The 25,584-nt window shown below is 46.6% G+C and overlaps 1 protein-coding gene across 2 annotated transcripts in view; it reads left to right on the top strand.

The window, feature by feature from the left end:
• Nucleotides 1–3,509: 3,509 nt before the first annotated feature.
• The window catches only part of MAPK4 (mitogen-activated protein kinase 4), a 90,222-nt gene continuing 68,147 nt past the window's right edge, over nucleotides 3,510–25,584 (top strand). Inside the window, exon 1 of one of the 2 annotated variants that reach the window (XM_081929783.1) lies at nucleotides 3,510–3,756. The gene's annotated coding sequence lies outside the window, so the exon portion shown is untranslated. Of the gene's footprint in view, nucleotides 3,761–25,584 lie in introns of both variants that reach the window. The other variant, XM_081929784.1, reaches the window with a different exon arrangement.

Raw genomic sequence — 25,584 nt, 5'->3', positions numbered from 1 at the left:
CTGAGGTGCAATAATTAAACACCTGCATTTGTCCACAGACAGCTTTCTGGGTCATGTGGACAGCATGACCAAACCACTTCTGGTGCAAGGGAACACCGTGATGGAAAGCAGAGTGCACAGAAACATCGTTTACCTCCCTGCCACAGTGGTACCTATTTATCTACTTGCACTGGCATCAGTAGTGGGGGGCAGGGCGAGCCACCCATGGGGGTGATCGGCATAGCAATTGGCGTGCAGAGGGGTGATCAGCGTAGTGATCGGTGCCCATTGGGGACGATCGAAGTGGTGATTGGCGCACAGGGGGGCGATTGGAGCAGTGATTAGATCCCAGGGGGGCAGCGTGGCAATCCACTCAGGGGGGATTTTGTCACCCCCCCCCAGGGATGACACCCGGGGGCTGACCGCCCCCAACCCCCCTTCCTATGCCCCTGACTGGCGTGCTTTCGAACAGCTTGGTTGGCAGGAGCTGGGACAGAGCAACGGGAGCTCACCCCATCGCGGGGATTCGAACCGCCGACCTTGGCAAACCCCAGAGGCTCAGTGGTTTAGACCACAGCGCCACTCGCATCCCAAAATCCTGTAGAGCTGCTGCTGTCAGTGTAGACAGCACTGAACTGGATGGACCAATGGTACAACTCATTATAAGGCAGTTTCCTCAGTTCCTACATGCAGACCTACATTTCCAAGGTACCCCTCCTGCTCCTCCATCTAAAGATGTGACAAGTTGGCTTACAGAGATGGCAACACGTGGTACAACAAGGTCACTTGATCACTCCACAAAATGGTGTCTCCCTCAGCTACATTATTATGCAAGTTATCTTTTTTCCACACTTTCTCTCTCCCCCCCCCCCCACTTTTGGCAGTTCTAGTTCAATTTAATAAGGAAAAAGAGGGCCTCTCGCAAGAGTTGATACGAAGGCGGTGACAGCTTTGGAAATCAAAGACTCCATGCCACGCAAAGTTCTTTTCCAGAAGCAATTTAGCTTTGGATTGAAGGGAGAAAAGCCATCTCTAAGCAGCCAGTGATCCGATTGCATTAATATCGCACCACTCTTCTCCAGGCCCGTAGACAGAACGATTTGCGACAAATGTGATGGTTAACATATGCATTGTTAGATGAACAATGAGCATGAGGTTCCAACTAAACGCCACCCCACGATTTCTTGCTGCCTGAAGCAAAGAGCAAAATGGTGTCCTCCATTTAAGAGCTGCTCAACAGTGGAACGGACTCCCTCTGGAGCTAGTGGACTCTCCTTCCTTGAAGGTTTTTAAGCAGAGATTGGATGGCCATCTGTCATGGGTGCTTTAGCTGAGAAGGGGCTAGAGTGGATGGCCTTTAGGGTCCCTTCCAACTCTGCAATTCTATAATTCCTTGTACAGAAGTTGACTGGCAGTTGAGTCTGCTGAAACTGAGGCTGCTGAAGAGACCAGAGACCACCTTGGCTGTGAGTCCTGGAAGACCTGCTCCCTGCTTTGCGGGCTTTTCCCATCTGGGGTTGGTAGTTATTCCTGGTAAGTTATCAACAACAATTTTTTTCTGCTCATGAACAGCAGCACCAGTATTGCCATCTGACCAAGTCCTGATTTTTCTTTTAAAATAAAAATAGATCAATTTTTTTTTTTAATCTCACATATTTCTAGACCTCATGGTGGAGTAGATTGTCTTGCATGTGTGCAAAGCTATATAGACACAAGACCAGTGTTTGGAGTGGGTGCTTTTCTGTTGCATGCAAGCTGAGGCACTGGCGTTGTGGTTGTGATCACATATTTGCATGCAGCGAGAGTAAAAGTTGTATCCAACAAAGTTTTATCCAGAAGAGACCCATAAAAATGAATGGGCGTTACCAGTCTAGGCCCATTAAGTTCAACGGGAATGGTAGTCAGTCCCAACAAATTGTAGCGATGGCCACCAACTCAGATGGCTTTCAAAGAGGACAAGGCAGGTTAATGGAAAATGAAGCCATCAGTGACTACTAGCCAAAAAAGCTATGTTGCACCCCAACTGTTGTGAAGGGAATCACAGGAGAGAAGAGTGCTGTTGTGCTCAGGTCCTTCTGGTGAAATCTGGGTGGCCACTGTGAGAACAGGAAAGAGCTGGCCCACCCAAGAGGCAAGCTGAGGCAACTGCCTTAGGCAGCAAGTGTTAGGATTCCTGATCTATGATTGCAGTCATGGGATTTTTGTCTATCACATGACGGTGTATGTTTTGACTCCACAGAGTGGGACGTGACGGAGACAGGATGTTTGTGTTACTGTGTTCCGTGAAGTGGGACTGTTGTCCTTTGTTCTTTTTCTTTTTGCTGTCTGATGCTAGAAAGAGAGGGAGCCATGTTGCAGTGCTCCGTGCATGTTTATATGTAAATAAAGTAGATTAGCCAAAATGCTGAGTTGTTGAGGTCTGTTACGCAACTGCACAAACTCTGCGGATCCCTAAGTGTGCCGGTGTCGCTTGGCATCGGTTGCTGTGATGTTCGGACTGAAGAAAGCTTATGAAGCTCCTGAATGATCGACCAGGAGGGAGGGAACATGCCAGTCGGGCATGCGTCTCTACCAGGGTCCTACTTGAGTGTAGGCTGAACTCCTGACAGCAAGATCCACAGGGACAGATTATATGGTTTCCAAGGAATGCATCACCCATTGCTGCAGTGGCACTGGCAGCAGCGATGCACCCTTGGATCTGCTCCCCACATGCTGCTTCTGTAGGAGCCTCTTGACCAGGCTTCCTCAACCTCAGCCCTCCAGATGTCTTGAGACTACAATTCCCAGCATCCCTGACCACTGGTCCTGCTAGCTAGGCATCATGGGAGTTGTAGGCCAAAAACACCTGGAGGGCTGAGGTTGAGGAAGCCTGCTCTTGACCAATAGGAGAGGGGCTGCTGGTCTCTTCTGACCCTTGATTCTAATGTAGATCTCCCCCCTGCACTTGTTTTGGATGTAGATCTTCACTCACCCCTTATTCCACAGCAGGGAAGGCTGTGCCATTTTGTGGTCTGCCTCAGATGCCAAAATGTATTGGGAACAGGATTCTGGACTAGTTGGCCACTTGTCCAGCAGGGTTCTCCTTCTGTTCCAACCTGTTCAGCTTTCAGCATTAAGCTTCTCTTACCTCATCACACACACACACACACACACACACAGAAGGAAGTAGATACCATCTCCAAATTTTGCTGCTGATGTGCCCAAATTTCCATCTGAGCAGGGAACTACACAGCTGGTAGACTTCTCATTTCTTCTGCCCCCCCCCCTTGCACATAAGAGCCTCTCACTGTTCTTGCACCCTTGAACCAGCTCCTGTCTTCCCTCCCTCCTCCCTCCTCCCTCCCACTTCCCTGCCTCCAACCGGGGACGGGGTGGGGGCGCAGCTGCGGTTGCAACCAGCCTGAGCTAACAGCAGGTGGCTGCCCGGTGACTGACAGCCCTTCCATGACGTCATGCAGGTGGGCAGGGCGCCGGGAGGCGTTCTTTTTGCATGACTATAGAGGCAGTGGCTGGTAAGTGACAGAGGGGAGCTTATCAGTAGACAGAGAGAGTGAGTGGAAGGAGGGAGGGAGGGAAGGAGAGGCAGAAAAGAAAGCCGAGCTCTCTCTCTCTCTCTCTCTGTGCGTGCGCGCGCGCTTCTGTCTCTTTATGGCCGGTGCTTTTAAATATGAAATGCACCTTAGGTGAGGCTTCCCTGCGAGAAGGGAGATAAGAGATCAGGACCATCCTTCCTGCCTGGGCTCATTCAGCTGGCTGGGCTCCCCCCCCCCCCAATAGGTGAGTAGCTCCATTCTTCCTTCCACAGGGATGCTGGTTCTCAATTAGTTCCGAGGAGCCTGTGTATATGTGCGCGCGCGGCTGCCTGATCTGCGCTCAGGAAGAAAAGGATCGTAATAATAATCAATGAAATGAAATCCATAGCCAAGAAGATCCTGGAGGGGCATATAGAGGGAAAGGAGGGGGCGAAGGAAGGGAAGAGATCTGGAGGGGTTTTGCTCGCCTCTGCGCCTCTTTTTTTAGCGGTCCTATAAAGAACGCTCTCCTTCTCATTGTCCTAGAGAGAGGGGGGGGGGGAGCTGGTCCTCCGCCTTTTAGTCCTAGCCGGATTGTTCCAGGGGGGTGGATGGGAGCTGGTGGAGGCATCGGCGGCTGCCTTGGCTGCCTGGGGTTCTTTCAGGACAGGGTGATGGGAGGGAGCGAGCGAGGGGAGGCGAGCAGCAAAGAATGAATGACGAGACGAGTTTGGCTGGGGAGGCATCTTGCCCTCGCTCTCGCTCCCTCTTTCTCTCCACTGCCAGCAGCCGAGCTAGGCAGCCCCGATCCTTTTTGCGCGTTTTGGTCGGGAGGAAGCCCCTCTCAGTTCAGAGGGTCTTGATTTTAATGGGAAAGCCCCTCCTAATTCAATGGGACTTCACTCCCACTCCCCAACTCAAAAGCGTGCAGAATTGCAGCTTTGGGGATTGCTTAACCGGGAGAGAATGTATTGTTGCGTTTGTGAAAGGCAATGTCTTTCTTTCTTTCTTTCTTTCTTTCTTTCTTTCTTTCTTTCTTTCTTTCTTTCTTTCTTTCTTTCTTTCTTTCTTTCTTTCTTTCTTTCTTTCTTTCTTTCTTTCTTTCTTTCTTTCTTTCTTTCTTTCGCCCCTTCCCCTCTTGCTCTGTATTGCACTGAACCAGGAGATTCGCACTATTGTCCTCCTTGCGCCAAGTGGGTAGGCGACGGAAGAGGGTTTTCCCCGGGGCCACCTTTCCACTTCGGATTCTAATGCCCGCTTAGCGCTGGGTGAGCAGGTGGGAAAAGAGGCGAGGCGGCGCACCCAAGCGAAAGGGCTGTAGCTCAGAGGTAAAACATCTGATTTGCGTGCAGAAAGTCCCAGGTTCAGGTCCTTGGTTTCTCCAGGTAGATAGACGCATGTCACAGTTCCTGGATAGCCGCTGCCAACCATCAATAAATAAATATTGATTGGCTTTTAAAAATCACATCACAAAGTCCAGTCTGAATAAGATTAAAATATTATTTGTACCTTTCACAACCGAAGTGAGAAAGACTGTAGCTCAGTAGCTCCAAGTAGAGCTGGGAATGTTCCTGTCTGGAACTCTGGAGAACAGCTGCCAGTAGACAATATTGAACGAGATGGATCAATGGTCTGTTTCAATGTTTAATACGAGGAGCCCTAAGGAATATGACCAGGATCCTTTTCACATGGTCTTGCATCCTCCTTTCCTAATTCTTTAGCCTTTACTATGCCATGAAAGCTGGTGATGGATGTTGGCATCTGTCTGTCTCGAGAGGAATGGAGTGTGCCTCGAGGGGTGAAGTCAAACCACTATGTTAGCAGCGCCAAAGTGACCTTCCTGGGGTGCAAGCCTGGGCAGGGTGTGTGGAGGTCCTGGGCTGCCCAGACAACAAGACCCCACCCCCTGGCCTCGCTTATGTGGTCCAAAGGAAAGCAGAGCGATATGTTTGGCACCAGCTTGGCTTGCAGGAGTTGCGTACAAGGTGCCATCCAGCTGCTTTAGGAACTCCACTTCCGATTTGTTGTAGGGTTTACTCCTTTGCCATTTCTTCTCCTGAAGATGTCTGGCAAGGCAGCACAGGTTTAGGACCAGAGTTTTCCTTCTAAATGGACTGCCTTCTCAGGTGGATGAGCCCCATTTGCCCCTCACTTCCCTCTACAGCACATGCAGAAACCACCCTCCTCTTGACTGTTGGGACTCCACTATGGGTCTCCACTTCCAAGGCAAGAAGGTGACTAGCTGTATGTTTTCTTGGACACAACAATAGTGTATTGCAGGGACTGGGATACAAGATAACGACCTGATTCAAGAAAGACTGCTAATGCCTTGAGAGTTAACAGTGCAGTTGTAGGTAAACGTAAAGGGACCCCTGATCATTAGGACCAGTCGTGGCCGACTCTGGGGTTGCGGCGCTCAACTCGCTTTATTGGCTGAGGGAGCCGGCGTACAGTCATGTGGCCAGCATGACTAAGCCACTTCTGGCGAACCAGAGCAGCGCACAGAAACACCGTTTACCTTCCCACTGGAGTGGTACCTATTTATCTACTTGCACTTTGACGTGCTTTCAAACTGCTAGGTTGGCAGGAGCAGGGACCAAGCAACGGGAGCTCACCCCATCGTGGGGATTTGAACCACCGAGCTTCTGATCGGCAAGTTCTAGGCTCTGTGGTTTAACCCACAGCGCCATCCTAAACCATGTCTATTCAGAAGTTAATTCCCACCAAGTTCAGTGGGGAAGTGGGTGTAGGGTTGCAACCTTAGAACAATGTAGGGGTGAACTGGGACTTTGCTGGTTCAACACTAAGCTCTGTGCTGAGCATTTTTCCAGTGGTCTGAGGGAATGAGCTGTCGGCCCCAGCAATTCATCTGCACTATTGAGGCAGTTCTGGGTTGCTTGACAGCAGTGGGACTCTCCCCAGTCTGCAAAATTCACTAGTCCTTCTTCATGTCCTTCTTGAGTGGTTTTACCTGGCTGGAATGTGTCCTTGAACTCGGGCAATGCCTTTTGTTCACCTGGATGGAGGATAGAGAGGTCTGTTTAGGAACCAGCCTACTGTATGAAGATAACATTTACATTTGCTGCTGCACTCACTTTCGCCTCTGCCCCTGCTCCCCAACGGAAGGTTGCCAAGATGGGAGTGGGTCCCTCTGTGTGAAAAGATCCCCCACTTGAGCCGTAGATTCAGGGGCAGTCTACCTCTGAGAGCAAGTTGCTAGGGAACAAGATCAGGAGCAGTCCCCCATGCCCTTATCTCAGTTTGCTTCTTGCAGATCAGTTCTCACACCCCAGTGCCTAAGCAAATGTGTTCAGCGAGGTTACCCATTAAAAAAGTTAAATAAAAGCACACCTGTATTTCACGTGGAACCTGACAGGTATTGTACAGACATTAAACAGGAATCAAATTGCTTATGAAGTTGGCTGCAGACACACCAGGCAGCAGTTTTAAAGAAGTCAAGTCACTGCTGCTTACCAGGAGGGAGAGTGGAAGAGGTGAGGTTGCAAGGAGGCCAGCGCTGTGCAAACTCACTGGCAGAACCCCTGGCATTTCTGCAGCACCAACCAGCCCTCTCTGCCTTGTCCGTCCCACTCTCTGCCTGGTATGCAGGAGCAAATGGCCTGCCTTGAGGTCAGGTGAGTGTCATTGCCCAACTGCACCACCTGCCACTGTGTTTGGCTAGAGGTAGCCAACATGGGCGCTCTGTTGAACTGCAGCTCCCATGTCACTCCATGTTGCTCTGGACTAGGGCCACAAGGGTACCTTAGCAAGCAGAGACAGGGTGGGCACCTGACAGAGTGGGCTCTAATCCATGAAAGCTTCTGCCACCACGAATCTTTCAGATGCCACAAAGGACTACCTTGTTCTTTCTGCAACAGGCAAATGGGCACCACAGGCTTGCAAGGAATACTGGACTAGGTTGACCTCACTGTGCTCTGGCAAGCACTTCTTACGTTCAGAGGCCAGAATGTTTATGCATTGACTCCTGAGTATGGGACCTTTGCTTTTATAAATGAAATATATATATAAGCAGACCTCATGGGGATTCTGTTTTGTTTTTTAAAGCAGACAACACAAGCCATCAACTAGTTTCAACATTGCTGTTGCATTGGCGGCTCGCAGACCACTCACGCCCCTGCCTCTATATATATATATGATGTCTAATCCAGTCTCTTTCTCTCTCTCCCCCGCCCCCGCCCTTGCTATAAGCCTGCTTTGCTTGCACATTGTTTTTTCTTTGCTGGCTCTCCTGCGCTTTAAAAGCCAGCGTTCCTATAAAACCAGACCTGATGCCTACAGCGTACGAATGCTTCTGTTGCAAATAACTGATTTACATTTGTATGAATGAATTCTGTTATGCTGTAAGTGTACGTAGCAGCTCGCCCATTGGCTGAATGCATCCTTTGCTGCGCTCATGCTTTCAGATCTACAGAAGAAGCCCTTTTGGTAGTCACCGCACCTAGTGAGGACTGTGCTGGAGGGGGCTGTGGGAGTGTGTTCTCTGTGGTTGCTCCACACCTGTGGAATGACCTTTTGTCAGAGGTATATCATGCTCCAACACTGCTGCTTTCATTTCACCAGTGGGTGAAAGATGCAACTCTTTACCCAAGCCTTTGAGGAGTACCAGGAGATGGAGAGTCTGGGACTGCCTCATTTAGCTGCTGCCGCCTATGTTTTTTAGTGCGTTTCCACTGCAATTTGATGAATGTTGTGTTTAGTCTAGCTTATCATTATTGCCAGTTGTTGGTTTTCAATGCCTATGCATTTACCTTCCTAGGACCTTTGAGCCAAAGGTGGATTATAAACACTTGTAATAAACAGATTCATAAACGACAGGTTTCCAAGGGAGCAACCTGTTTATTGAGCATTCATTCTGTTTGATTTGTGGGGAGATTTGACGATGTTGGCTGTTTAAGGAGCATTCGTTCTGATTTGTTTCCGGGGAGGTTAGTCAACATGGTTCCAAACCATTTCCCCATGGCTTTCCTTACTGTAAACTTTGGAGGAAGAGGGGTTGTCGCGCAAGGCCTCCCAATGATCTTTGAGTTCGCAAACCTGAATTTGCTGCCAGGGGACTGGATCCCACCTGAACATAGTGACAGCCCGGAACTGTGTGGGTGGACTGAGAACATGACACCACACTCACCAAACCAGCACCCTTTGTATGCACCCAGGAGCATGGGATTTGAATGCTGTTGCATGGCTATCAATGCACAAACTCTATTGATATTGGTCTCATTAACAAGCTGCCACATACAAATTTGCCACTTAAACTGATAAAGTAGCAAGGTACTTACCGTATTTTTCGCTCTATAAGACGCACCAGACCATAAGACGCACCTAGTTTTTGGAAGAGGGAAAGAAAAAAAATATTCTGAATCCCAGAAGCCAGGACAGCCAGCGGGATCGCTGGCTTATGGGATAGCCGTGTGCAGCCTCTCCTGGGCAAGGGGAGCCTTCATCTCCTTCCCGGGAGAGGCTGTGCATGGCTAAGGCTCCCCCAAGAGCCGCACTCCCTTAAAGAGTGCGCGGAGTGTGTGTGCAGCTTTGGGGGGCTTTTCCTCAGGGAAAAACCCCCAAGAGCCGCACACACGCCCCACACGGCTCTTTAAAGGGAGCACTGAGCAGAGCCTCCCGCCTGCATTCGCTTCATAAGACGCACACACATTTCCCCTTACTTTTTAGGAGGGGAAAAGTGCGTCTTATAGAGCGAAAAATACGGTATGTGCACCCCAAACTTAAAAGGAGTTTACTTGCAGCAGATGCATCCCATTTGTGGCACACAGATTTATGATAAATTCCTCAATAGCAACTGTGCTAATCTGCCATGGCAAGAAGCAGAGAAGAAACTCGAGACACCGCCCCCCTTAAAGACTGCTATATCTGACTATAAGATCTAGTGTGGAGTAGTGGATAGCTGGTCACACCAGAATTGGGAAGACCAATTCAAATCCCCTCTTGACTCTTGGGTAGCCTTGGACCAGTCTCTGCCTGACCTACTTCACAGGGTTGTTGTGAGGTTTAAATCTGGGGGTGTTGAGGAGAAACATATATTCTACCTTGAACTCCTTGGGGGGGGGGGAAACGTGAGATGCAAAGGCAATAAATAATTGCTAGACACTTGTAACCGGAGAACGGGAAGCTTAGTTCAAACCAGCCTCTGAAATTTGGGCCCAGGTGCAGATTTCTGCTGCTTACAGCTTCTTACTCCTTGTTGAGTGAGAAAGTGACAGTGAAAAAACATTAAGTGCTGGAGTTATGTCAGACTTCAGTTTTGCAGGCAGGTAGTTTTGTGCCTGGACTTAGTCTCTTAATTGTGTCACCTTTAGGCAGGTGTAGGGAACATAGGAAACTACCCTGAACACAGGCAGAATACTGGTCTGGCTAGCTTGGCATTGTCTCCACAGACTGGCAGCTGCTGTCCAGATTTTCAGGCAGGGACATTCCCAGCTTTACCTGGAGAGAGGAGGGAGATTGAACCCAGGACCATCTGCTTACAAAGCAGCGGCTCTGTCACTGAGCTGCTGTTCTCCTCCCCTCCATACGTAACCCTTTGCTTGTGAAACATACAAATAATATTTCTTTCCATGCTTTGCTACCCTATGGGAGTTTTACTTGCGTTGCATTGAAAAATATTTCAAGAATTGCTTTTAGGATAGGTTTTTTTAATTAAAAAAAGGTCCACTTTTTGAAAAGAGGGTGACAAGAGGACAATTAATTTTGTTAACATGCCAGCATTTGAGACTAGGTTATGTCCAATTCCCACAGAAAAGGTCTTAGCACTGGTATAGCTCTTAGTACTATTGTCCCTGCAACTACAACAAAAAAAATTGCTCTCCTGTGTTGCTATTTGGAAGCTTTCTAAGTCTGAAAATGCCTAAAACGATCGCTGTTCCATGTGTGTGAATAGCAAACAAAATAGCAGATGAAATTGAAATTAACTGGCGTTCTAGTCTAAGCTGCCTAACTATGGTGTTTTTGTTTTGTTTTGTTTTGTTTAAAGTGTGCTAATATTAAGCTGAGTTATCTGGCTTCGGCTTTCACTTGTTTGGCCTTTTTCTGGATATGCAAAGCTAGCGACCAAATCCTCTTAAATAAATCTTCATCAGTGTCTCTTAGAAAGCGCAGCCCAGTTTGCAAGAAAGTCGATTACATCACCGCTCCTGCGAAGGAGTCCTCCTGGACGCTTACATATCAAAGCTCGACCGCACGCCATGGGTTCAGAGCCCTGTACAAACATGGATCACAACAAGGCTCCTGTGACAGCTGTCAGTGTTGCAAGCCTTGTTTTACAGACATTTTGGAAGGTGAAATGTCTTGCCTGAGGCTATACTGGGGGTGGGGGGGGGGGAGAAAGCAAAATTGATGGAAGTTAACCTCCACCAGTGATTTGCAAGCAATAGGGCAGCCATGGTGGCATGAGGTGTTTAGAAGAGGTAGTTTTGATGTCCCAGGGAAGGGAGAAGTCATCTGATGGGGCGCGGCAATGCCAAATTTAGCATGCCCACAGCTGGCTCCCACTTACCTCCTTACTTCCAGCCAGTCTGGGAGGGAGGTGGCAATAGATGTCAGCTTTCTCTCCCTCCTCCTCTCTGTCAGTCTTTTCCTTGCAGAACTCAAGAGGGAGGAGGATGGGGAGAAAGCTAGAATTAGTTTTGAGTATATTGGACTCAAATATATTGGACACAGGTGGCGCTGTGGGTTAAACCACAGAGCCTAGGGCTTGCCAATCAGAAGGTCGGCGGTTCAAATCCCCGCAACGAGGTGAGCTCCCGTTGCTCAGTCCCTGCTCCTGCCAACCTAGCAGTTTGAAAGCACAAAGTGCAAGTAGATAAATAGGTACCGCTCCGGTGGGAAGGTAATCGGCGTTTCTGTGTGCTGCTCTGGTTTTCCAGAAGTGGCTTAGTCATGCTGGCCAGTAAAGCGAGATGAGCACCGCAACCCCAGAGTCGTCCACGACTGGACCTAATGATCAGGGGTCCCTTTACCTTTATATTGGACTCCATGGCATTCATGTAATTATTATTATTATTATTATTATTATTATTATTATTATTATTTATTATTTATACCCCGCCCATCTGGCTGAGTCTCCCCAGCTACTCTGGGCAGCTCCCAATCAGTGTTAAAAACAGTACAGCATTACATATTAAAAACTTCCCTGAACAGGGCTGCCTTAAGATGTCTTCTGAATGTCAGGTAATTCTTTATCTCTTTGACATCTGATGGGAGGGCGTTCCACAGGGCGGGCGCCACTACCGAGAAGGCCCTCTGGTTCCCTGTAGCCTCACTTCTCGCAATGAGGGAACCGCCAGAAGGCCCTCGGTGCTGGATCTCAGTGTCCGGGCTGAACGATGGGGGTGGAGACGCTCCTTCAGGTATACAGGACCGAGGCCGTTTAGGGCTTTAAAGGTCAGCACCAACACTTTGAATCGTGCTCGGAAACATACTGGGAGCCAGTGCAGATCTCTCAGAACCGGTGTTATGTGGTCCCGGCGGCCACTCCCAGTCACTAGTCTAGCTGCCGCATTCTGGATTAATTGCAGTTTCCGGGTCACCTTCAAAGGTAGCCCCACGTAGAGCGCGTTGCAGTAGTCCAAGCGTGAGATAACTAGAGCATGCACCACTCTGGCGAGACAGTCCGCGGGGAGGTAGGGTCTTAGCCTGCGTACCAGGTGGAGCTGGTAGACAGCTGCCCTGGACACAGAGTTAACCTGCGCCTCCATGGACAGCTGTGAGTCCATAGGCGCCGACTCCATGGGGCTTGAGGGGGCCCGAGCCCCCTCAAAAATTCGTTTGGGGGGGCTCCGCCCCCCCAATAATCTCCGGCGCCCCTCCAGCAGAGCGCCATCGCCGCCCCTCCCCCAGCCCAAAATGCACAGGGAGGGGCGGGCTGCATGCCTCCTGCCCTCCCTCCCGAGCAAAAGCTCCACCCAATTTCCTTTGGAGCTGATTAATAGGCGCAGCACGCTCTCCCCTATTCGCTCACGAGGAGGCGGCGCCACTTTATTTGCATATTCATGAGCTTATTTATTATTCATGAGCTTTCCCGGGCCCCCCCAATATTTTTTATAAGTCCGCGTCCCTGTGTGAGTCCAAAATGACTCCCAGGCTGCGCACCTGGTCCTTCAGGGGCACAGTTACCCCATTCAGGACCAGGGAATCCTCCACACCTGCCCGCCTCCTGTCCCCCAAAAACAGTACTTCTGTCTTGTCAGGATTCAGCCTCAATCTGTTAGCCGCCATCCAACCTCCAACCGCCTCCAGGCACTCACACAGGACCTTCACCGTCTTCACTGGTTCTGATTTAAAGGAGAGGTAGAGCTGGGTGTCATCTGCATACTGATGAACACCCAGTCCAAACCCCCTGATGATCTCTCCCAGCGGCTTCATATAGATATTTAAAAGCATGGGGGAGAGGACAGAACCCTGAGGCACCCCACAAGTGAGAGCCCAGGGGTCTGAACACTCACCCCCCACCACCACCACTTTCTGGACACGGCCCAGGAGGAAGGAGCGGAACCACTGTATGACAGTGCCCCCAGCTCCCAGCCCCTCTAGACGGTCCAGAAGGATGTTATGGTCGATGGTGTCAAAGGCCGCTGAGAGATCCAGCAGAACTAGGAAACAGCTCTCACCTTTGTCCCTAGCCCGCCGGAGATCATCAACCAGCGCAACCAAGGCAGTTTCAGTCCCATGGTGAGGCCTGAATCCCGATTGGAAGGGATCCAAATGGTCCGTTTCCTCCAGGCGTGCTTGGAGTTGTTCAGCAACCACCCGCTCAATCACCTGTAGGAAAGCCCTGCCCAATACAGATAGGTGTTAATTCCTTCAATCCATAACAAGTACAAAATGAAATCTTTAGTCTCAAAGTCTCTGAAAATCTTTAAATGAAGCGAGGTACCAGACTTTGTATGATGAAAGACAAGCTGTGAAGCTTTGTGTATTCAGCAAATATGATGTCCAACGCTGAACAGTGATTCTAGATATTGGCTACTGTTTCATAGAATTCTTCATCAGCGTGGTGGGAGGATGTGGAATTGCTTTATAAACTGAAAATATATTTTTTTTACAGACGATGACCTGCATGACATATCACTTTACAAAACTCATAATCTATAATACAAAGAGTAATGAAAAAGAGTAAATACCCCATCTTCATTTAAAGATTTTTAAAGACTTTGAGACTAAAGATTTCATTTTTTACTTGTTATGGTTTGAAGGAATTCTATAAAGATTGTCTGTTATGTATGTATATGGTCATAGTGTTGCCTAGACATTGCTGACGTTCTCTTTGCAACACAGGGGTTTGTTTGCCTACTTACCCATGGAGGCAAGAGCATAGCCATCATGGATAATAGCAATCCATAGTCTTATGCCCCATGGAGTTGTCTAATCCTTAAAAAAAAAAAAAAAGCCATTCAAGTTGGTGGCCATGAGGGCCATAGTTTAACCATGCACTGCCTGAAGTTGCTATCCACATCAGTTTTGTATCATCACAATCCTTGATAATTGCAGGTGTTCATGTACCGTGCTTTTAAATTATGTTCCTGTAGTATGGGAGAGTTAATGGGAGGACACCAAAAGTGGACTTTGCAAGCCTTTCTTGTTGCTAAGAGACTTTGCCCACCATCTGTTACGTAATGGTCTGAGGACCTCGCTGCCCTGGCTATATATGTAGGGTGCATGTACTGATGATATTATTAGTCATACACTATTTTTATTTTCTTCTTCTTCTTCCCCTCCCTTCCGTTGTTAAATCTGCAAAAATAAAAAATAAAATAATAAGAATAAAAAGCTTGCACTGTATCCAGTGAGTCAGCCAGGGCTACACTATACCACACTGTAGAAGATAAGGCTATTGATGATTTCTAGCTTTGACAGCTGGGTAGGACCTCCAGTGTCAGGGACTGCATGCCCCTCTGACTATCAGCTGTGGGGAACACAAGTGGGGAGAGAACTGGCTTTGTGAGAATAGGATGTTGGACCAGATGGGCCTTTGGGTCTGATGTAGGAAGGATCTTCTTATAGGTGGCTGTCCAAGTACACTTCATACAGATGAATGACACAGTCAACGTATGAAATGAATACGGCTAATTTTCAACTTGAATCGGTTCTCACCACGCTAGTACCTTATCTTCCAAAACTCGATCAGTCACATATGCCCGCTGAGAGGACAGAAGAAATTCCATTCCCCAAATTTATTTTCCATGTTGATATGCGTAGCAGAAACCAAAACTAGCTGTTTTCATGGTGGATTTTATCTCTTTCTCTTTCCCAACAGTGAAGTGCAGTAAATACAAAGCCTATCTATCTAATCTCAATCTCAGTCTCTGTGTGTGCACATGGAGAGAGGGAGAGAGTAGGGTGGAATGCTGTTTTGGATAAGAACATAAGAAAATGCACAGTCATAGGTTTGAGCCCCACACCGGGCCAATGATTCCTGCATTGTAGCGGGTTGAACTAGATGACCCTTGTGGTCCCTTCAAACTTTACAAATTCTATGATTCTATGTGAATTGTAGGTGGCTTCCCATGAGGCAAGACACAGTTATAACAGCAAGAACCTTTATGAAACAAATAGAACTAGACAACAGGGGCAAAGCAACTGCTTATATATATTTTTGAAGGCCTGGGCCACTCCCACTCCCATCGTGATTGGCTGTCTAAACTTCCAAGCTGCGAATCATGACTCAGAGTTTAAGGGCCAATGGCAGAGACCCAAATCCTGAAATGTTCTGCGATTGGATATTATGTATCAAATCAGAACACAGGGGCTCAGAATCCTTAGTCCAGACCAAGGGTCAGCAAACTTTTTCAGCAGGGGGCCGGTCCACTGTCCCTCAAACCTAGTGGGGGGCTGGACTATTTTGTTTTTTGGGGGAAGAACAAATTCCTGTGCCCCACAAATAACCCAGAGATGCATTTAAAATAAAAGCACACATTCTACTCATGTAAAAACACCAGGCAGGCCCCACAAATAACCCAGAGATGCATTTTAAATAAAAGGAAACATTCTACTCATGTAAAAACCACACTGATTCCTGGACCTCCCGTGGGCCGGATTGAGAAGGCGACAGATCCGGCCCCTGGGCCTTAGTTTGCCTACCCACGGCCCAGACTCAAGCTCAGGCAAACACAGACCACTGAATGCATAATACTATGAGAAACTGCAAAGGTCCTCACCAGCACCCTTGTCGAGAAAACTTGTGAGAAACCATAGAAACAGCTTGGTCCTTTGTGCTGCCCACTATACTGTACGCCACGTACCCAAAGATTTATGCTATGGAATGACTACACAGAAGAAGCAACAGTTATTACTGATAGGCGACCCTGGTGGACGAGCCCCATCTGCCTCTCACTTCCCTCTACAGCACATGCAGAAACTGCCTTCTTGACTGTTGGACCCGTTAGAATTCCTGCTCCATGATTGCAGTCATGGGATTGTTGTCTTTCACATGACGGTGTATGTTTTGACTCCACAGAGTGGGAAGTGACGGAAACAGGATGTTTGTGTTACTGTGTTCCGTGAAGTGGGACTATTGTCCTTTGTTCTTTTTCTCTTTGCTGTCTGATGCTAGAGAGAGAGGGAGCCGTGTTGCAGTGCTCCGTGTGTGTTTATATGTAAATAAAGTAGATTAGCCCAAATGCTGAGTTGCTGAGGTCTGTTAAGCAAACTGCGAACACTCTGCGCATCCCTAAGTGTGCCGGTGTCAGTTGGCATTGGTCGCTGTTATGTTCGGGCTGAAGAAAGCTTTTGAAGCTCCCAAACGATTGACCAGGAGGGAGAGAACATGCCAGTCGGGCATGTGTCTCTACCAGGGTCCTACTCGAGTGTAGGCTGAGCTCCTGACAGGATCCACTATTGGTCTTGTTCACGCAATCTGCTGGAGCCTGTGTTTAGGTGCAGGGGAAGTCCCTAACTTACTGAGGGTTTGAGACCCATCAGCTCCCCTCACCTGGTTTAACTGGCCATTAGAATCCGTTCCCAAGGTGTGGCCTGTTGGGAAACTGTGTACGTGCAGCTACTCACACAGAGTCAATTAAGATTTGGCAGACAGCCAGAAGGCAATCTGAAGGAGTAAGTCTGCCTGGTGATAACAGAGAAATGGAGACTGCTCCCTGATTGGTCAAGCTCTCTCAAGGGAGTGATAATTAATGGCCTACTAACTGGAATGTGTTCGTTCGAGAGTTCAGTGGTTCAGTGTGTCAGTGAGTATAGGAGTTGTGAGTCGTGTTAGAGAGAGCTAGCAAAAGATCCGTGTTCTGTTCCTGTAAATAGTCCACTGTATATAATAAACACCTAACTACAAGTTCCTGGTTCCTGCTTCGTCTATCCTATCTGCAGCCAAGTTGCCAATTGCTTCTGTGGATTCTGCGTTTGCTCTGCTAGGTCTGGCTAAGGTCCTGCAACTAGTCAGAAATTCGTGAAACACCAATAGGTTTTACCAATATGGCCACTGTGACATACTGAGAGCTTCTAGGAGCCACAGATGAGAGCTGAGTGCAGGTTGCGGATCAAAGGTGGACAACCTACCCCAGAAGGAGCACAATGTGTCCCCTTATCAGAGGTACTACCTCTCTCTTAAGACCCTATAAACCCCTGAGGCATCTTGGCAGGAAAAAGAACACTTCTCATGCACCCCTACTAAAGAGGGTATTTGGAGCAGGGGTTTCTGTGGAAGATCTTAAGAAATGTAATTGCAATTATAAATGGCGTTTTTAAAAAAATTCCCCTTTCTCTGCATGCCTGATGAACCCATGGTGAGCATTCTTTGCAAAACCAAGTATGCAAAGCAGATTGAAAATGAGGAAGGAGAAAAATGGTAGATAGTTCTGGATACTGCTCCAGTAGGGAAAGTAATTTTTAGCACATTTGAGTTAATTATTATAGGAAACCTTTCTTGCCACCCCACTGTCCTTTTTGCTCTGCTAAGTCTGGGATTCTTGTACTCTTGGTTTTGTTTCATCTCCTTTTGCATGCCACCCACTGTGATTTTCACTACTCATTAAGTGAATTTCTCAGGCAGCTGGAACGCTAACTGGCATTTCTGAAGATTCCTTTCCCCCTTTGCCCCCCGAAAAGCAACTGTTAATTCGTGGCATCAAAAAAGACAATGAATTAATGAGGGCAAAATGAGTGAATGAAGGTGAGGATCAAAGATACCGCAGAATGCAAAAGAAAAAAAAGGGGAGAGAAAGGTATCCTGATAACAGGACTACTAAGCGTGTTATGGGCCATACCCAAACTCAATTACTTGCCAATTTTGGATAGAGATAAATTAAAACAGGCTTTTAGCATATGGAAAGCTGTGCTAGTTGGTGACATATATTTTAAAATGAGTGTCGGGCTGCAAAGGAAGAGCCAAACACTATGCCTTGTTTGTTTGTTTGTTTATATTTATTTACTGTATTTATATCCTAACCTATTATCCGAGGGTGAATTATGGAGCTGGAGGAGACTCTTGAGAGTCCCATGGACTGCAAGAAGATCAAACCTATCCATTCTGAAGGAAATCAGCCCTGAGTGCTCACTGGAAGGCCAGATCCTGAAGCTGAGGCTCCAATACTTTGGCCTCTTCTTCTCAGAAGAGAAAACTCCCTGGAAAAGACCCTGATGTTGGGGAAGATGGAGGGCACAAGGAGAAGGGGACGACAGAGGACGAGATGGTTGGATAGTGTTCTCAAAGCTACCAGCATGAGTTTAACCAAACTGCGGGAGGCAGTGGAAGACAGGAGGGCCTGGCATGCTCTGGTCCATGGGGTCACGAAGAGTTGGACACAACTAAACAACAACATTATCCAAGGAGCTCAAGGGGGTGTCCATGGTTCTCCCCTGCCTCATGGAATCCACACAACAACCATGTGAAGTAGGTCACTATGAGAGGAAGTGACCGCCAAAGGTCACCCAGTGAGCTTCATGGCTGAATGGGGATTTGAACCCTGGTCTCCCAGGTCCTAGTCCGACACTCAAACCAGTGCACCACACTGGCTCCTTAAGTCTTGTACCTTTCAAGAAGAGCCTTAGGGACGTAGGAAGCTACCTTGTAGCAGGTCAGACCATTGGTCCATCTACCTTAGTATTGTCTACACTGAATGGCAGCAGTTATCCACTATTTTAGGCAGGAGCTCTTTCCAAGTTGCATCTCGAGATGACAGGAATTGAGCCTGGGATCTTCTGAATGCAAGGAAGATGCTCTCCCATTTTGTGGTGTCCTTTCCCTATTATGTCCATTGCACAGGTGGAAAACTGAGGGCGAGATGTACTTTAGAAGATTAGAAAAATTATTGGCTATTCATGAGTATGGTGGCTATTTTCCTCTCTGCTGTTTTGACTAGGGGAAGGATGGGTTATTGGTTTGTTTTCATTCCTGGTTTTTTATTGTGAATTTTGTGTTTTTTAAAAAATCTTGCATTGCTTTGTTGTAAACTGCCTTGAGCTCTACGGATGAAGGGCGGTATACAAATTTAATTAATAAATAATAATAGCAGTGGCTCTCCAGGGTTTCTGACAGCCCACCCTGAAGACATTAAGGTTGGACTTGGGACCTTCTGCATGCAAAGCACCTGTTCTGCCTTTGGACAATGGCCAGTTCTTCACTTTCCTCGCAAGCAAAGCCTTTACCCTTCTTCTATGTTTTTCTCTGGTTTCTGGTGCTTTTTGATGTTCCCCAGAAAAGGCTGTTGACACACTTATCGGAGAGGCTTGTGCATTTATTTTCTGTTTGCGCAGAGAGCAATTTAGGGTGACAGAACAGAGCAAGGCTCCGTGGCAGGCTGGAGATGAGAAATACGTCCCGTCACCCCATGCATAATGCATACACAATTACCTTTCCAGAAGCCCTTCTGAAATGAGCTGTTTCAAAGCTGGGTTAGAGCTTCCCATCTTCACTGATCCACAAAAGGTGGGCAGTCCCATCATCAACACCCAACGTATGTAGAGCAAACTCCAATTGTATGGAGACATGGCTATGCCAACTTTGCTGCCTCCACTAAGTTCTTGAGTCGCCTCCATCTAGGTGTTGTGAAAGATGAATGGTTGCTTTCGCCTACCCCAGTGAACCCAGTCAGACCATTGGTCCTCCAAGCTCAGTCCTGTCTCCACCGACAGACAGCTGCTGTCCAGGATTTCACAGAAGGGTCTTTCCCAGCCCTTCTCATACCCTCCAAGGTTGCTCCGATGAGAATAGGGACATCCCATTCCATAACGATCATTTTAATATACATACCCCACACATCTTACTGGGTTGCCGCAGCCACTCTGGGCTGCTTCCAACACATATAAAAACATAATAAAACATTAAACATTGAGAGAGAAAAATCTTCCCTATACAGGATTGCCATTAGACGGCTCAGGGATTGGAGAATGCCATACCCTCCAACATTTCTCCAATGAAAATAGGGACATCCTAAGCACTGGTGGAGGAAGAGGAGTGTGTGTGGGGGAACCATACCACCCCCGGCAGTGTGATTCTGGCAGGGTGCCATCACGGCTGCCCCCTCACCCACACTGGGCGCCCCACCCCCACCTGCTCTCTGCCCCCCAGTGCCGGAACATGAAGCTCAGCCACTGATCCTAAGGAAAAGTGGGACATTCCGGGATCAAATCAGAAACTGGGATGGCTTCTCTAAATCAGGGATGTCCCTAGAAAATAGGGACACTTGGAGGGTCTGCCTTCTAGGAGATGGCAGGGATTGAACCCGAATCCTTCAGCATGCAAAACAGAAGGGCTCATGCTACCTCAAAAATCCATTTTGTGTTCTTCCGTGCCATTTGGACATACTGCATGTTTGATCTCAAACTGTTCATCCGAGTGCATTACTCATAGGTTCCCAAACCATAAAATGGTCAAAGCTATAGTATACCTGAAGGAGCGTCTCCACCCCCATTGTTCAGCCCAGACCCTGAGGTCCAGCTCCGAGGGCCTTTTGGTGGTTCCCTCCTTGCGAGAAGTGAAGCTACAGGGAACCAGGTAGAGGGCCTTCTCGGTAGTGGCACCCGCCCTGTGGAACGCCCTCCCACGAGATGTCAAGGAAATAAACAACTATCTGACTTTTAGAAGACATTTGAAGGCAGCCCTGTTTAGGGAAGTTTCTAATGTTTGAAGTTTTATTCTGTTTTTAGTCCTCTGTTGGGAGCAGCCCAGTTGGGTGGGGTATTATAATAATAATAATAATAATAATAATAATAATAATAATAATAATAATAGTTGTTATTATTATTATTATGGTGACTGGTTTTCCAAAATATATGCCCCTAAGTAAAATGTAAAGTTTAAACTGCAACCTTCATGAAACAGCAGGTCGCTTTTCTGTTCGCAGTGAAGAAAATGGGCTATAAGAAAAATCCCAGGCAATTATATTTCTTTAGCAGCCTAGCAAGCTGTGCACCTCCTTCCCAAAGCATAAAATAAAAGCGCTCTTATGCGTCTGGCCAAGGCTGGGAGCAATAAATTGACATCGGTGCCATACGCGATGGTTGCCGTATTAGCTTTTGTCCATTGTTATCACTGCATTCTCCGTTCCTTATTTCCATTCACCTACGGCCAAATGCTATTTTTTCCCCCTTGTCTTATTTACATATATGGACAGTGTCTCTTCGAAACTTCCTGTAGCTTCACCAGCTAAAAAAATATAAAATAACGATGCATCATTGCGGGAAACAAACAGGTTTGCTGTTAGATTTGCAAAGCAATGGGCTATGAAAGACTGATCTCAAGGCTTAGGCGGATTTGCACGGGTGCAGGCAGTACTTCACATAACCTGGTCCCCAACCGAGTTGGGCTTTGAAAGTCACCACCGGCTGTTTAAATTGGGTCCCAAATCAATCAGCGGCCAATTCATCTGTTTTATTTTTTTTTTATAAATATTTATTGGAGTTTTTAATAAAAGAAATACAAAAATAATAAACAGCATTGCTTTGTTTTTACAAGATTTCATAACATCTTTAGACTTCCTCACGTCTCCCGCTCCCACTTACATCATTAATAAATTTTTTCAAGCAAATTATCATCTTATTTGCAATTTTATAACCACTCATTTAAATACAATATAATAGTTCTCCTACAGATTTTGTTTCTCTTAATCTCACTTATCATCAAATTCTGATCCAGTTTAGTGATGGCCAATTATTTATAACCAAGCATCCTTCTTAACATTCCACTAAATCACAATATTTCTGTAGATAAATCTTAAATTTCTTCCAATCTTCTTCGATCCTTTCTTCTCCCAGGTCCCACCCTCTGTTTTAGGGTGGCCAGTTGCACATGGTCAAAAAGGAGGGCAAGTAACATCAAACAATAGTACACAGGGGGATGTATATAGTCATTTATGGGTATAAAGGTAAAGGTAAAGGGACTCCTGACCATTAGGTCTAGTCGTGACCAACTCTGGGGTTGCAGTGCTCATCTCGCTTTATTGGCCAAGGGAGCCGGAGTACAGCTTCCAGGTCATGTGGCCAGCATGACTAAGCCGCTTCTGGTGAACCAGAGCAGCGCACGGAAATGCCGTTTACCTTCCGGCCGGAGCGGTACCTATTTATCTACTTGCACTTTGACGTGCTTTCAAACTGCTAGGTTGGTAGGAGCAAGCGAAGGGAGCTCACCCCGTCGCAGGGATTCACACCACCGACCTTCTGATAGGCTCTGTGGTTTAACCCACAGCGCCACCCGCGTCCCTCCATTTATGGGTATAGAATCAAATTATTTCTTTACCTATAAATTATCTTATGCAATACTGTAATTTAAATATAATAACTCTATAAAGCCTGTGACTAGGTGACATGTGTGTGCCTGTCTAGTCTGCTGATGCTGCAAACTATGGATGGAGAACTTTGATGCCCTTCCTGTTCTCTATTTTTATGGTTCGCCAGCTTTCATGGACCGGACAGCCCTTCAAATAGAGGGTTTTATTTGTTTGTTTCTTGGTTTGTCCATTCAACTAAATTCCTATGCTGCTTGGTTGTAGTAAAACCTCTAAGCAGTTTCCCAGAAGTATTAAAACAGATAATAACATTTAAAGATAACTAAAATTAACAGCAATGAAGATTAAAGCATGTCAACAGCCATGTGCCTCGATGTTGTTCTTTAGTCGTTTAGTTGTGTCCGGCTCTTTGTGACCCCTTGGACCAGAGCACGCCAGCCACTCCTGTCTTCCACTGCCTCCCGCACTTTGGTCAAACTCATGCTGGTAGCTTGGAGAACACTGTCCAACCATCTCATCCTCTGTCGTCCCCTTCTCCTTGTGCCCTCCATCTTTCCCAACATCAGGGTCTTTTCCAGGGAGTCTTCTCTTCTCATGAGGTGGCCAAAGTATTGGAGCCTCAGCTTCACGATCTGTCCTTCCAGGGAGCATTGCAAAGGCCAGCTCCGTCTGCAAGCGTCGGCTCATCCTCCTCCCCCAAGCCTAGTAGCAGTGCTGATGGGGGGAAATGGGACATTCTGGAATCAAATCGAAAGCCGGGATGGCTTCTGTAATTCTGGGATGTCCCAGGAAAATCAGGACACTAGAAGGGTATGTTATGATAGGTTCTTTGTGTTTTCATTATGCATTTATATGCTATAAACTGCTCTGTGATGAAAGGCAGGATATCAATTTAAGAAATAAAATAAATAAAAAGGCAGGACTGGTTAAAGGTGTGGCTTAGGAAAGGGTGGTGATTAGGGAGGGGGTTGACCTGAAGAGACTCCCATTTGGCTCTCATGCCTGAGGTTCCTACCACTGTCTTTTAGGGTCAATTGATTCTTTTTTTTTTTAATGAACATGTTAAAAACAATTGCATATTTTGGGAGACTGGAATGGGAGGTTCATTGGCAAAGTCACAGACACTCACTATTGTGCCCTCTGTCGCTGGCTCTTCGTAGTTTTAGTCTTCGAACCACAACAAACAGTTTCAGAAGCAAGTTCCCCCCATCTCACCATGGGGCAGGAGAAGAACCTTTCATTTGTTTTGAATGCAGCGAGAGTGCCTTCCTACCTGCCCTTTTGTGCTTGAAATGTTGCAACTGTCTGGACGCTCCTTTGTATACTGAAGGTGTTCCAGGAAAGGGCTCCCCCCCCATATGCTTTTATCCATCTCTTGGATTCATTAGGGAAACTACAAGAAGAGGTTACTGATGGGGGGGGGGTGAAGAGAGAGCTGAAGCCCCACTTGAAAGCTCATTAACCCTCTACTCTTCAAATGAAGGAAGAGTAGAGGAGGAGTGGCAGATGCCTCCTGTAATATGCGCAATGTCCTTTCATTCATTTCCAAAATGCCTCAAATTTAGCATGCTTCAGATTGTGCCTGGAAAATTAACATAACAAAAAAGCCTGAGAGGCAGAAACAATAAAGAAAACACCCTACCTCTGAATTCTTTCCTCCATTCTTGAATGGGGAAAATGCTATTTTCAACTAAATGCATCACATAGTGACAGTGATAACATGACTTAGCTTTTCATCTGATGTGGCACATTTTAAGGAAATTAGTCAAGTCTGCTTCACAGGATTTGTTTCATTTATCGCAGAGATATATATTGCATTTTTAAAAATCCTGTCCTTCCACATACAAACCTAAGAAGAACCTTGCTAGTCCAATAGCTTGTTTTCACCATGACCAACTAGATGCCTCTAGGAAGCCCACAAGCTAATGCATTTAGGCTGCTGTTCAGAGTCTCCCCCTCATATCCTCACATCGACCTTGTGAGGTAGACTAGGATGAGAGAGCGTGACTTCCCCACTATGCTTCCCCACTGTGACATACCACCCCAATCTCTAAGCTAATCAGCCAGAGCCTCCATGGGTTCCATAATTCAGTTTCCTTGGAATGAAGGTCAGTGGAGACTGTGAAATCCTTAGAATATATGGTGTTATTTACACATATATGCAACCTGAGTACAGGATGGAGGGGCTCACAGCATTAACACCCCACAGCATCAACAGTCCCAAAGATCTTCCTTCTCCATTAGTGATAGTTTTGGGTCCAGCATGGAGCAAGCATGTCTCTGTGTCTCCAGCTTCTAGCCTGCATTCTGCTCAGCTCAACTCTGGTTGTTATTCTCCTACCCAGCAACTAGGTGAGGTGTGGTGGAGGAAAGACACCCCCCATTATCCTTGAAGGCACCATCACATAGTTGTAGCTCTTGCAACCTAGCTCATTTTTTTGGGCGGGGGGGACAACCTGATGAGGACACTTAAGGGGCCAGCTAAAGTCGTCTTACAAAGAAATTTGTCTGACTAGTTCAGCAAACTTCTGTTAGGCGCTAACCTTCACAAGGGGGTATAGGGCCCTAAGAATTGGAAGAAACTTGGGGTATCACCTAAACCAACCCCCCACAAACCTACAACAATATTTACACACCAATCTTTAGCAGAATCATTAACTAATTAAATTTGTATACCGTCCTATACCTGTAGATCTCAGGGTGGTACACAAAACAACTACTGTATATCATCTGTCTCTATCTCTATCTCAATCTCTATCATCTACCTATCTGTCATCTATCTATCATCTATCTATATCTATCTATCTATCTATCTATCTATCTATCTATCTATCTATCTATCTATCTATCTATCTATCTATCTCTATCTATCTATCTATCTATCTATCTATCTATCTATCTATCATCTATCTATCTATCATCTATCTATCTATCTATCTATCTATCTATCTATCTATCATCATCTATCATCTATCTATCTATCTATCTATCTATCTATCTATCTATCTATCTATCTATCATCTATCTATCTATCATCTATCTATCTATCTATCTATCTGTCTATCTAATCTATCTATCTAGCATCTATTTATCTATCATCTATCTATCTATCTATCATCTATCATCTATCATCTATCTATATCTATCTATCTATCATCTATCTATCTATCTATCTATCTATCATCTATCTATCTATCTATCTATCTATCATCTATCTATATCATCTATCTATCTATCTATCATCTATAATACATAATAAAAACAAAAACAGAATCAACCCAATAATTGCCCTTCCGCAACATTTAAAAGGGCATTGCATGTCAATCAGCCAAAGGCCTGGCTGAAGAGGAACATCTACAGCTAGTGCCTAAGGGTGTATAATGAAGGCGCCA

The sequence above is a fragment of the Podarcis melisellensis genome (genome assembly GCF_964234715.1).
Source record: "Podarcis melisellensis genome assembly, chromosome: 11".
Classification (NCBI taxonomy): Eukaryota; Metazoa; Chordata; class Lepidosauria; order Squamata; family Lacertidae; genus Podarcis; species Podarcis melisellensis.
This window is presented reverse-complemented; position numbering and strand designations above follow the sequence as displayed.